A 14,759-nucleotide genomic window follows, 5' to 3' on the forward strand; every position below is an offset into this window, starting at 1 on the left:
CCCAGTTGTGAAGCCACAGCTTGTCACCCGCAGTTACAATGCTGGCACCACGGAGAGGAGGTGGAGAGGAGTGAGGCTTCCTGCGCCAGCGTCACTGGACCTTGGCACAGGTGAGTGTTTGATAATCAAAAGTCAGCAGCTACACTTTTTGTAGCTGCTGACTTTTAAATGGGTGGAACTCTGCTTTAAGTGCTCCTGCTCCTCATTCCAGCATCCGGGTTTTGGCTATTGCATTCTCCCTGTCTGTGTCTACCTGCAAGGTGATTGATGTGGTCACCTGTTTATTAGCAAGCCAAATGCTCAGTCCTTCGCTTGTGATAGAGATAGTGATTTCTGCATTGTGCCTGATCAAGCTCCCTGTATGTCTGCCATGCTTTACTAGTTCGGATTTCCCTGTGTATGATTTTAGACTTGATTATTGGACTATTCCTTGAACTCAGCCTGCCTTTTACCTGGACTGTCATAGAACCATGCTATCTGTCTGCTAACTGCCAGTATCTCTTGGCTTTGCTCAGTTCGAATCTGCCCTGGTGTGGTGGCCAGGCACTACAGCATTGTGTATAAGTCCTGGGGGCAACCAAGTACTGGTAGGTCTACTTGCCTTAAGGGAAAGGGGGCTGCTATAGGTGAAGCACACAGTAGCTAGCTATAGTGACTGACCACCTGCGTTGGGGTAGATGTGACAAATTCCATGAGTATTCTTGGAATTCCACCCTTTAAGGTTCCTTAGTGTTTTCCCAGTATTGCAATATTTCTCTGCATCTTCTTTTAATATTTTCTCTGGGTGTAAGATTTTAAGGATTAGCAAAAGAGGCCTACTATAAAAACACAATTAAATCAAACCCCAACAGAAGAATTAGTCACGCCTCAAACTCTATATGGCCAACAGGTGTTTAACTCACCAGCTGTCAGTTGTTGGTGAAGCATAGTTCTATAAGACCATACTGTCTGTCAAATCACAAATCCAATGCTAACAATAAAGATAAAAAGTTGGTTACAACCTTCTCACCTCCTTAGACTACTACATGGCCATATTAAATGCAGATCATTAGAACAAAATATAATTCAGTTAAACAGATTGTTGCTACAAATGTATTCATTCTTCAGTGTTTTTTTTAAAAAAAACAGTAGAATTGCAATGTAAGCTTTCACACCTTTTCACCAAGAGAGTTTATTTCTTACTTGTTACTTACTAGGTCATGTATATAACTCATGTGCCTTGGCTGTGAGGCCGAAACTAGCAAAATAAGTTGTAGCAATGAACCATGTCTAGGAAGTCCAAGTAACAACGCATTTCCATATTGTCTTTCATCCTTTTTCCTAGAGTGACTTAGAGGGGAGAGGTTTACTATATGATGTGCTTCATTGCTATATATATATATACAACCTTCTCACCTCCTTAGACTACTACATGGCCATATTAAATGCAGATCATTAGAACAAAATATAATTCAGTTAAACAGATTGTTGCTACAAATGTATTCATTCTTCAGTGTTTTTTTTAAAAAAAACAGTAGAATTGCAATGTAAGCTTTCACACCTTTTCACCAAGAGAGTTTATTTCTTACTTGTTACTTACTAGGTCATGTATATAACTCGTGTGCCTTGGCTGTGAGGCCGAAACTAGCAAAATAAGTTGTAGCAATGAACCATGTCTAGGAAGTCCAAGTAACAACGCATTTCCATATTGTCTTTCATCCTTTTTCCTAGAGTGACTTAGAGGGGAGAGGTTTACTATATGATGTGCTTCATTGCTATATATGGGGGACCCAATGCTCATGTCATGCAATATTTTACGATAATACATCACCAGACAGAGTTCTGCTACACTGTCCTTCTGCATCTGTCATGACAAAAACAATGTTGACCTACTTACGTCTCAGTTGACCCACTATCTTCAATAATTTTTGCATGACTGACCTGTTTTCTGAAACATGCAGACGTGCTGGGACCTGCAGTTCCACAAGGCTGGCAAATATCTCCATATCTGCTATACACTTGGAATCACTATGCTTTTTGAGCTGGAAGAATGCAAAGTGGCATGGGAGTCCACTCATGGGGGCCACATACCCTGGGACCCACCGGTGTTTTTATACACCCCTGCAGGCTGAAGAACAGGTATCCCTTTTGTAATATAAGGCTGTGGGTAAAGTTATCGTGACCTAGAATTCCCTTTTCAGAGGACAAAACTTTTATACACGCCCGTTTAAGGTTTGAGAATAGCCAAATCAGTTTTCTTGTTATCTGTTTTTCTCTGTGTACCTCACAGTTTCTTGCCATGTTTCAATGGTTCCAATTGTTTTGTGCAGTTTAATGATGACAATCACCCTGAGAACCGGCATCAATTCCCAGCCGTAGTGTGAGCAAATGAACTGAAAAGCCACTACAAAGTGTTTTAAACAGGCCATTCCTGATTTAATTGTAGCTGTTCTAGTAAATAGTGTGTGATATGAAAGATGAAAATAGAGATGATTGCACTTTAGAGAAATAGTTTTTGTAATTAGTGGTATTTCTGTCAATTTCATCAAGCAGCACACTTAGAAGTATGCTGCTACCCAACAGCTACCCTTGCGATGAATATAGTTTTAGAGTAATGGCACATTTGTTCAGTCAGCTGGATAAAAGTATCTTCATAGTGAAGTTCTTTTACACAGTTCAAGCATCATTTGGCAGATCTTTTAGTTTCTATAGTCATTGAAGAAATTTTTAAAGTACTTCATAATTTTTAATTTAGATATACAAAGAAAAGCAAATGATGGCATAATCCCATATTTGACAGCTTACTGCATTCAACACAGAATGCAGTGGATAAACATTTCTACAACCTAAAGGTTACTTTTGAGCTTTAAATGAGAAGCAGACCCACTTAGCGGCATGCCTTAAAGTAAACCTGCCACTATACCCAAATTAGCAATGCTATCAAAGGGTAGGTATCTCATTCTTTGAGAATCCCCAAGTGTAATTCTATGTAACTAGGAAGGCCCTAGATCCCACACAAAAACGATGAAAGGGGTTGTAAATTCAGAAGGTTTTTCATCCTAATGCATTGTATGCATTAAAATAAAAAGCCTACTGTGTGCAGCAGCCACCCTCAGCCCCCCAATACTTACCTGTGCCCCCTCTCTATCCAGCGATGTCCACGAGTGCCTTGGCAGGCCAGGACTCTCCCTCCTGAGTGACTGAGACACAGCAGCGGTGAGCTCCAGCTGCTGTCAATCAAAGTCAGTTAGCCAATCAGGAGAGAAGGGGGCGGGGCCAAACCACAGCTCGGTGTCTGAATGGACACAGGGAGTTGTGGCTCGGCTCAGGTGTCCCTATAGCAAGCTGCTTGCTGTGGGGGCACTCAACGGGAGGGAGGAGGCAGGAGTGCTGAAGAGGGACCCGAGAAGAGGAGGACCTGGGCTGCCCTGTGCAAAATCATTTCACAGGACAGGTAAGTATGACATGCTTGTTATTTTTATAGAAAAAAAACTGAGACTTTACAATCACTTGAACAGGGTCCCAACTTCTGCATGTTTTTAGGTTTAGCCTTGTCAAAGTATTAGCCAACATTGGCACACAAGCATAGTCACCATTAAATACCATCCATACAACTCATTTTATAGGTTGACCCTGCAGACAGCTCACTGAACGTCCTAGGCAAAAGCAAGGAGGGGGGAATTTTCTCTGGCTTTAAAGCTGAACTCAAGGTATGATCGTTATTGAATACTTAGCTTGGTCCAGCTTGACACAATGAGGTTGCTTTACCTAAGGCAAATATACTGTGCACTAGAAGTGAACTGCAAGTTGCAGTTGCTCTAGATCCGACAGGACGCTCTGAAATAAGGGGAAGCTCTGCTGATTTCTATCATCCAATCATGTGCAACCAAAAATGCAGTTTTTTATTTTCCTTGCATGTTCCCATCAGAACTAGAGCAACTGCACTTGCAGTGCACTTGAAGTGCACTTGCGGGTGCATTTGCAGTGAACAGACTATTTGCCTTTAGTAAATCAACCACAATGTAAGGCAGCTGGAACCGAGATTCGAACCATTAATGGCCAGGCTGAATGTATTGATCGATCAACTGGGTACAACCAGCCTGCTGGATTCTTTAGCGATTATTGCTATCGGCTGCTATAGCCACTAGTGATAATTACTGTCTTCTTCCAGCTGGAACGACTTCTTGCAGGTGGGATTCCCCCATCAACACTATGTTGATGGGGGAATCGAGTGAATTTCTTTCCTGCAACCCATGATTACAGGAAATTTGCTACTTGTATAGCCGGCCTAAGTATGTGTATAGCATACCTGGGAGGTCACTAGGGAAGCTGACAATCACATTAGTACTCAGCACTACTACAGTGATAGCCGCAATCTTCCAAGTACTGTTCGAACAGCTTTCCCTCTGCACACTAACCACAGGGGGCCACTTTCTTGGCACTGTTGCTACCCTTAGAGTGCCTTTTATTTTTTACATAGAATACAAGGCACTCCCTAATTAGATGAGGTAACGATAGTGATGTCACAGTTCCTCCTCTCCACCTCATCCAGTCAGAGAATGCATTGTATTCACTGTAAAAAATACAATGTGTTCTATAATTAGCAATAATGAGCGAGTGACCGCCCTGTGGTCAGTGTGCAATAGGGGAAGTGGATCGCACTTCTTCAGCTGCCCCTCAAGTATAAGATATGCACTCTTACATTATGCCAAGCTGTACCAATGTAAGTATGCAATAAGGATCATTCCCAGAATTCAACTTAAAAAAAAAAAAAAAAAATTGGTATTTGTGTAGAGGGTTTTGGGGTCACTTGGGCTGCTCTGGAGGACAAGTGTGAAAAAAAACATTATGTCTGTTTGTATGCCAATGTTACTTTACACAAATATGATTTACTGTAACATTTCAACCTAATTACACTAATAGTAAGGTTGAGCACTTGAATTCACACAATAAATATATACCCTGAATAATGGACCCTAACAAACTAAATGTAAGGACTATAATGGTATCCAATTTTTGTAAAAAGTATCAACAAATATTTATATTGCACATGTATACATATCAAAAAACATACAAAACACAAAAACTGCACATAAAACATAACCAAAACCATCTAGTGCTCCTTGAATACAGGTTCTTGGTGGCTCCCCCATGGTGGAGCACAGTGAGTTGCTGTAATTTTGACACAGTTTGCATTTCGCAGGATATAACCCACTTCTTCATGAAAAGATTCAGCAAGAACACTCACGGTTAATAGTCAAAAACATCACAATAGAAACACATTGAATGATCCTTCTACAAATGGTCATTGTGACCTATATAATGCCACAGGACAGTCCTCCTCGTTTTCCAAGATAGTCGTTAGTTCCTATTTAATTGGAAATAGGTACCAATAGTCAAATCATGTAGTATACACCTATTGATATACACTGTTTTATATTAGGTAGGTAAAGAGGTTCCCATCATGTCGTTCCTCAGATAAGCATGGAGTGAAATAGGAACTAACGACTATCTTGGAAAACGAGGAGGACTGTCCTGAGTCATTATATGGGTGACAATGACCATTTGTAGGAGGACCATTCAATGTGTGTCTATTGTGATGTTTTTGATTATTAACCGTGAGTGTTCTTGCTGAAACTTTTCATGAAGAAGCGGGTTATTTCCTGTGAAATATGAACAGCGTCAAAATTACAGCAACTCATTGTGCTCCACTATAGGGGAGCCACCAAGAACCTGTATTCAAGGAGTATTAGATGGTTTTGGTTATGTTTTATGTGCAGTTTTTGTATGTTTTTTGATATTTATACATGTGCAATCTTTATCACATAATAAATATTTTTTGATACTTTTTACAAAAATTCGGTACCGTTGTAGTCCTTACATTTAGTTTGTCCATTATAGAGTCCATTATTTTGTATATCATTGATTAGGATGAGGTACCAGAGCTACATGGTATACCAAATGAGGATCTCTTATTGAGGCCTTCCTCCAAATTTCCTATTTTTCAATAAATATATACAAATATATAATATATTTTATATAATATAATATATAAAAATCTGAAAAAAGTGCCTCAAAATGGAAGTTCTATTTGCTGCCCGATTGCTTCCACACACCACCGGTAACGGTCCCCTATGTGATTAAAAAAAAAAAAAAAAAGTTAAATGAAAAAAACAAATTTTTCATAGTAAAACATTAAAGTTACACCCAAGCACATAAAATCCCCCCACCCCCACATATATGCCGTATGAACGTAAACTCACACGTCGGGGCGCCTACGCATTAAAAAGGCAATTGCAATAAATGTTACATATTGTCACGCACATTGGAGTGAGAGCAATAATTCTAGCACCAGACCTCCCCTGTAACATTAATCTGATGACGTATAGGGGGGCTTTTAACGTATCATCTATGGGAAAATATAGGGTAATGAAGTTTGTTGCCATTTCACAGGTGCACGTAAATTTAAGATTTGGCATGTTCAATATCTATTTACTCATTGCAACCTTGTCTTTTATAATTTACCAAAATAAATTGGTAATTCAGTGCATTTATGTGCCCCAAAAATTAACTTTAGTTAATTAACTTTAGTTAATTTAACTTTTTTACTGAAATTTTTGTGATAATATAGTGTGACATAAAAATTTGCAACTACCACTATTTTTTTAATTCTTATTTACTTATAGGGTGTTTGCTTTTAGAAAAAATATAATGTTTTGGGGGTTTTACTTAATCTTCAGGGCTAAAATTATTTTTTAAGCATGTGTGCAAAAAAATGCAAAAAAAATGGCTCTGGCAGGGTTAAGCACTTATGATGACACTGACTCAAGGTCCCTTTAAGCACTGATAATTTCCCTGACTTTGTGATACTTACAGTCAACAATGTCCTTCTTTTGTTAAAATGTAATTTGGATTTGGCCAGCAGACACTTATCAACATCTTGTGTTAGCAGGTGGTATTCATCTGTATACTGTGTGAAATGCAGCCAGTCTGTGCCTGCAGTGTCCTTCCCCCTTGGTCAGGCAACGGGCTCCACCAACATGCATGGGCCACTCAAATGTCCTCAGATGTCTGTCGCTACAGTGCCTTGAAAAAGTATTCATACCCCTTGTAATTTTACACATTTTATCATGTTACAACCAAAAACGTAAATGTATTTTATTGTGGTATACCAACACAAAGCGGCACATAATTGTGAAGTGGAAAGAGAAAGAAACCTGGTTTTCACATTTTTTTTTTTTACAAATAAATATGTAAAAAAATGTGTGGTGTGCATTTGTATTCAGCCCCGTTTACTCTGATACCCCTAACTAAAATCTAGTGGAAACAATTGCCTTCAGAAGTCACCTAATTAGTAAATTAAGTCCACCTATGTATTATTTAATCTCAGTATAAATACAGCTGTTCTGTTAAGCCCTCAGAGGTTTGTTAGAAAACCTTATTAAACAAGCAGCATCATGAAGGCCAAGGAACACACCAGACAGGTCACTGATAACGTTGTAGAGAGGTATAAAGCAAGGTTAGGTTATACAAAAATATCCCAAGCTTTGAACATCTCACAGAGCACTGTTCAATCCATCATCCAAAAATGGAAAGAGTATTGCCCAACTGCAAACCTACCAAGACATGGCCGTCCACCTAACCTGACAGGCTGGGCAAGGAGAACATTAATCAGAAAAGCGGCCAAGAAGTCCATTGTAACTCTGGAGGAGCTGCAGAGATCCACAGCTCAGGTCAGAGAATCTGGCCTTTATGGAAGAGTGGCAAGAAAAAAGCCATTATTGAAAGAAAGCCATAAGAAGTCCTGTTTGCAGTTTGCGAGAAGCCGTGTGGGGTCTGGTCAGATGAGACCAAAATTGAACTTTTTGGCCTAAAAGCAAAATGCTATCTGTGGCAGAAAACTAACACTGCACATCACCCTGAACACACCATCCCCACCGTGAAACATGGTGGTGGCAGTATCATGCTGTGGGGCTGCTTTTCTTCAGCAGGGACAGGGAAGCTGGTCAGAGTTGATGGGTGGAGCCAAATACAGGGCAATCTTAGAAGAAAAGCTGTTAGAGTCTACAAAAGACTTGAGACTGGGGCAGAGGTTCACCTTCCAGCAGGACAACGACCCTAAACATACAGCCAGAGCTACAATGGAATGGTTTAGATCAAAGCATATTCATGTGTTAGAATGGCCCAGTCAAAGTCCAGACCTAAATCCAATTGAGAATCTGTGGTGAGACTTGAAAATTACTGTTCACAGACACTCTGCATTCAATGTGACAGAGCTTGAGCTATTTTGCAAAGAAGAATGGGCAAAAATGTCACTTTCTAGTGCAAAGCTGGTAGAGACATTCCCAAAAAGACTTGCAGCTGTAATTGCAGTGAAAGGTGGTTCTACAAAGTATTCACTCAGGGTGGCTGAATACAAATGCACACCACACTTTTCACATATTTATTTGTAAAAATTTTTGAAAACTGTTTACCATTTTCCTTCCATTTCAAAATGATATGCCACTTTGTGTTGGTCTATCGCATAAAATCCCAATAAAATACATTTAGGTTTTTAGTTGTAACATTCCAATGGGTATGAATACTTTTTCAAGGCACTGTATGCCTCTCTCCCTCTCAGGTGCATAGGTGAGCAGTCTGCCAGCAGCCAACTGTCCACACTGTCCTCTCGGAAACTCCACACCTCCTCTCCTCAGCCTGGCAAAACAGCAGGGATCCATCTCCCCTCTTTGCCCTAGTGCCATGTGGGATTTGCAATTAATTCCTTCCAGCTCACCACGCCAGCTCAGTCTGTCAGAACAACACCTCTCACAATCATTGCAGTCCTCATCCTGCATGCTTTCCTTTTGAGTAAAGGGTGGGCTTACCACTGACTTTACACAACTGTACTATAAGGCTTGGTTCACACTGACACAACCTGAAAGTCGCGTGACTTATGGTGGGACTTTGCCAGGAGATTTCCAGACGACTTGAGCACTACTTTGAGGCACAAGTCGGATAGAAGTCGCCTTGAAGTAGTACAGGAACCTTTTCTAAAGTCAGAGCGACTTCAGTAGTGCTAATTAAGACAGCTCTCAATGACTAACATGGGATTTCACATGTCACGCGACTTGGGGTCTCACAAATTGGATTCCAAGTCGCGGCAGTGTGAACTAAACCTGAGAGTGCACTCCTGTAGGGAATGCTTTGCAGGGAAACAAAGTCCAGCACATTCCTGCTGACAGAACAGAGATCTACCTTGTTTACATAGGCAGAGCTCTGTTCTGTGTTCCTTGCTGGTCATTCACCAGTCGCCTCCTGATGACCTTTAGCTGATGAAACGCGTAGGGATAGGCACATTGGTCACTTTTTTGTCATCACTTCTGCCGAATGGAACACACGCTGGCTTTAGGACCCACGGAGCAGCGACGCTTGCATACATACAGCTGGCAGATCATTTTTAATGCCAAGCACAAAAATATGGGAGTGATATTTTTATCTGGTTTTAATGATTAGTTTTAATAAATTGAATTACACTATGTCTGCTTTGTGATTGTTTTCCCTTCCATGATCTGGAGCGCATGAGTGGATTCCCATGCCATTGGGGGAATATACATCTATTCCAAAGCCTTGTTGACCCACCTCGGCATAAGACCAGGGGGTCCACACCTGTGGGTGAGTGCGCACTCTGATGGGAATCTGCACATTGGGTGTTGCAGTGAATTTGCACAAGCATGGAGCACTTTACAGTCTAATATTTGATGAGCTTCACGTGAAAATTGATAAACTTTCATGCACTTTTTTTCACTGGCAACATGCCTAATTTTTAAATCATGGATTACACTTTTTTTTTTGATTACACATTGATGAATTTCTTCTGGTTGATCTTTGGATACTGATGCTGTTTTTATATGGTATATGTATTCACGCACAGGTTGATTTATGCATTAGCCCTCGTTCACACTGAACACGGCTTTGAAATCACATGAAATCGCACAATTTCAAAGCCACACTTCAGTCTGACTTGACAGACATCTGTGTGGGTTCCTGCACAGATGTTTATTAAAATCGCCCCCCTGAAGTCGCCAAAAGTAGTACAGGAACTACTTTTGGAAATCGGTGCGGCGCCACAAAGTAGAGTTGCCACCTCATCCCTTTAAACCCGAACACCTTTGAATTACACAGGTTCTGAGGCTAATTAACCACTTGCTTACTGGGCACTTAAACCCCCCTCCTGTCCAGACCAATTTTCAGCTTTCAGCGCTGATGCACTTTGAATGACAATTGTGTGGTCATACAAAACTGTACCCAAATGAAATTTTTATAATTTTTTTCCCACAAATAGAGCTTTCTTTTGGTGGTATTTGATCACCTCTGCGGTTTTTATTTTTTTTATTTTTTTGTTAAAAAAATTTTAAAAGACCAAATTTTTTAAAAAAAGTTGTATATTTTTTATATTTTGTTATAAAATTTTGCAAACAGGTAATTTTTCTCCTTCATTGATGTACACTGATGAGGCAGCACTGATGGGCACCGACAGGTGGCAGTGATGGGTACTGATGGGTGGCAATAATGGGCACTGATCGACACTGGTTGGTTACACTGATAGGCAGCACTGCTTGGCACCACTCGTGGGCATTGATAGGTGGCACTAGTGGGCATTGATAGATGGCACTGGCAGGGGGTACTGGTGGGCACAGATGAGGCAGAATTGCCTCTTCCTCTTTGGGACCGATGTCCCTTGGACATAAGCCACCGCTGTCAGCGTGAGGAGAAAAAAAAATGATTACTGAGCTTTTGTTCACATCATGTGATCAGCTGTCATTGGCTGACAGCTGATCACGTGGTAAGGGGCCGGGATCGACCCCTTACTCGGATCTGTGATCACCTAAATCTCAGTGACTCAGTGATCACAGTGCGTGCAGGGAGCGTACAAAGGGGAGGACGTCATATGGCGGTCTCCCGGAAATTCAGGTCCGTGGTATATCGCGGACGCCAAGTGTTTAAATGCAGATAAGGCACCAAGTGAGTTTAATTACCACCTTAATCAGCCACAGAACTTGTGAAATTAATATGTGTTCAGTTTTAAAGGGATGAGGTGGCAACCCTACTACAAAGTCGGCATCGCATTGATAGGGACGCTCCTATTACTGGCAATAGGCTTCGATTTGACCTGTCAAATCACACTGATAGCAACAGGGGGCTTATTAAGAGAATGGAACCTTAGCAGTATGTAGTAAGCGTGGCAGAATACTACTATAATTTGGCATTCACCAGACCCTACCCTTTTCTTTGTATGGTGACTAGGAGCGCATATTTAGCAAGACAACCCTGCTACGTTCGTAGGCGTACAATGTAGGAATATGCCAATTGTAGATGGGTTGGCATGGCTGCATCAAGCAGAATCTACATAAAAAGGAAGGCTGCGTACACGCTAAAATAAAACACCACAAGGCTTTACTCTCTAGGTACATAAAAAAACACGGAATGTGATTGGCTGTTACAGGCTGTGCAGTGTGCACTTGTCTTAGCCACCCTTGCTGTAATAACAGAATGTAATGTGAGCCCCGCCCCGCCTCTCCCAGTGTGTAAGCGCCCCGCCTCCTCCCATCCAGGAAGTGTGCCGTGTGTTGTGCGTGCTCAGCTGTCTTCACAGCGCCCGGAGGAAGCCTGCTCTTCTCTGGACACCTCCTGTCCTCAGCCTCAGGTATTTACTAATAGAGAGCCCCCTACGCAGCACAGGGATATGTATAGGATGTCTAGTGTCAGCTTAGCCTGTACTGGACCCCCCATCACATGACAGCACGAGGTTTACTTTGTGAGCTCATTGTCCTGTACTATCACATCCCCTGATATCCATTATGTGGAATCACATGGCTCTGTCCCTCCTCTGTATTAATACATGTGCCTGCCTTAGTTATTTACATCACCCCAGGCTTTGCATTCCTTCTTGTACTTTACATTCTATTAGATGCCCCCTTCCCTTTATGGTTGGTGTCACACTTGTGTATAGGCATAGCTCCCTACTGTCCCTGATTTCGAGGGAATGTCCCTCTGTCCCTCTTTCCTCCTCATTTGTCCCTCATTTTGATCTGATCTATATAGATGTATATAAAATGTACTTTTTATCTATCAAAAAGTGTTTCCCAGCGCTAAACCTTTCATCCAATTTCTAAATTGCTGCATTTGTAAATATTAAAAGCCAATATAAAGGAATAGTAGTAGTAAAAAAAAAAAAAGCCCGTTTTCCATTTTCAGCGCTGTCGCACTTTGACAATTGCACGGTCATGCAACACTGTACCCAAATGAATGTATAATTTTTTCCCCGCAAATAGAGCTTTCTTTTGGTGGTATTTGATCACCTCTGCGTTTTTTTTTTTTTTTGTGCTATAAACAAAAGAAGAGCGACAAGTTTGAAAAAAAAAAAAAACAATATTTTTTACTTTTTTAATACAATAAATATCCCAATTAAAAAAAAAATAAATTTTTTTCCTCAGTTTAGGCCGCTATGTATTCTCCTACATAGTTTTGGTAAAAAAAAAAAAAAAAATCGCAATAAGTGTATATTCATGGGTTTGCACAAAAGTTATAGTATCTACAAAATAGGGGATAGTTTTATGGCATTTTTATTATTATTATTATTTTTTTTTTTACTAGTAATGGCGGCGATCTGCGATTTTTTTTTTTTTTTTTTTTTTTTTTTTTTTTATGACTGTGACATTGCAGCGGACATATCAGACACTTTTGACACCATTTTGGGACCATTCACACTTATACAGCAATCAGTGCTATAAAAATGCACTGATTACTGTATAAATGTCACTGGCAGGGAAAGGGTTAACACTAGGGGGTGATAAAGGGGTTGAGTGTGTTACCTAGGGAGTGTTTCTAACTGTAGGGGGAGGGGACTCACAAGGGGAGGAGACCGATTGGTGTTCTTCTGTACTGGGAACACATGATTGGTCTCCTCTCACCTGACAGGACGTGGATCTGTTTACACACACGGATCCAGGGTCCTGCTCTGTTATCGGGCAGTCGCGGGTGCCCGGCGGGCATCCCAGCTGCCGGGCTTGCACATTGGCTCCCAAATGATGCGGCGGGGGCGCGCGCCCCCCAGACAGCCGCGAAGCCCAGGACGTCATATAACACCCGCCCAGGATGGGAGATCCCTCCTGCGGACGTCATAATGATAATGGGCGGCATGTTAAGTGGTTAACCTTTTTTTGGGGGGTTAATTCTCCTTTAAGGGGGTGTGGCAGGAGGCGTGTCCTATGCCTACATACGTTTGCTAGTAGGTGTCCCTCATTCCCATCTCAAAATGTTGGGAGGTATGTATTGGGGCAATGTGTGTATATTCCTGTAATGTAGCTGCTCAATGTGTGGCATGTTCATTGTGAATGCGACATCTCAAGGCAGCGCACAGTCCACATATACCGTGCATTAATTAAAAGGGTCATGTGTGCTTTCCCCATCTGTTGTGCGTTGGCAGCCCATTCATATTGAATAGGCTGATTTATCGCATTGCGTGTACGTTTTGCAGAAGTAAAATGTGTACTTTAACCCTCCTGATGGATCACTAAAGCGCGACTCAGCCTTTATTATTCTGTACTTTGCTCCAGACACTCCATGCAAAAGCAGAAGGATTTATTTTTTATTTATTTTTTACTTTTTGCAAGTCTCCTGTCCTCCCAGCACAAATGGTTTGTAAACAGATTACTCCAAAAGAAAAAAAAAAAAAAAAGAAGCTTGGTCCTGGCGTGTGACGCTTCCAAGATAGCTGGGCACTTAATCCCATGAGAATGCACTCTTGTTGTGAGCTGGAATGCATTCCTGTGGATTTGGATCTCTCAGCTCTGCAGAAAAATATTGTGATGTCACCTGTGCCCAGGGCCGCTGATAAGGCAGTACAGCCAGCCCTTCTGTACTGAGCCCAGGCCCCATCAGTTTAAAAGGGGGGCCCGGGCACCTACTGAGCAGAAGGGCTGGCTGTACTGTTTACTGTCAGCACTGTTAGTTTCTCCCTCTGGCTGCACTGCAGGGGGATTGGTTCTAGCACATGCGTCACTTCCATCTACTGTCTGGGCACCCCTTGTGTGGGGGATGTTTAAGGATGGCGCTTGTGGGAAGGGACCGATATATTTGTCATTGTCTGGCCCCTTTCTTTCCCAAATGAACACAGTAAGCGATTGGTACCAATCACTAGTGTGTCCATTCATCACTGAAGCATAGTAAACAGTATTTACTATGCTTCAGTTTGTGAATGAGCAGGAAACCTCAGAGCACATCTGTGCAGCTGAGCTTGCAGAGAAAGGGACTGATAAATCAATGTCCTCAGTCACTTTCAGCTAGGCGGGGCCCTGTCGGGTAGGTTGTAGGGGGCCACATGATTTCTAACGGCAGCCCTGCCTGTGCCTCCCAAAAGCATCGGGCCAAACTATTTTTTTTTTCCAGGCAATCTGTTTACATATGTATACTGCAAAAGGTAGGGTGGGCCTTAGCATCCAGCTATCCCACATATGCGTTCACAGCAGTCGAAGGTTGTGTTATGAGTCTTGTTTATATTCCTATTGCACACATTCCTGGATTAAAGGCTCCTCTGTAGTGTGTTCTGCAGCCATCACCAGCTGGACACTGGATATATCACCAGATAAGTACACATGTTCGCCAGTACACCATGGATCTTCAGTTGCAGTCCAAAACTTTTATTGCAGATTCGCAGAAAGATCACATAATAACAAGATAAGTGCAACGTTTGGAATGTTTCAGGTCCTGCGTGGCTCCAAAACGTTGCACTTATCCTG

General features: G+C 41.6%; 1 protein-coding gene across 1 annotated transcript in view; it reads left to right on the forward strand.

Moving 5' to 3' along the window:
- The first annotated feature begins 11,513 nt into the window (after positions 1 to 11,513).
- Positions 11,514 to 14,759, forward strand: part of MANEA (mannosidase endo-alpha) — a 64,254-nt gene continuing 61,008 nt past the window's right edge. Inside the window, exon 1 of the mRNA XM_073626957.1 lies at positions 11,514 to 11,665. The gene's annotated coding sequence lies outside the window, so the exon portion shown is untranslated. The remainder of the gene's footprint in view (positions 11,666 to 14,759) is intronic.

Source organism: Aquarana catesbeiana, linkage group LG04, assembly GCF_042186555.1.
Source record: "Aquarana catesbeiana isolate 2022-GZ linkage group LG04, ASM4218655v1, whole genome shotgun sequence".
Lineage (NCBI taxonomy): Eukaryota > Metazoa > Chordata > Amphibia > Anura > Ranidae > Aquarana > Aquarana catesbeiana.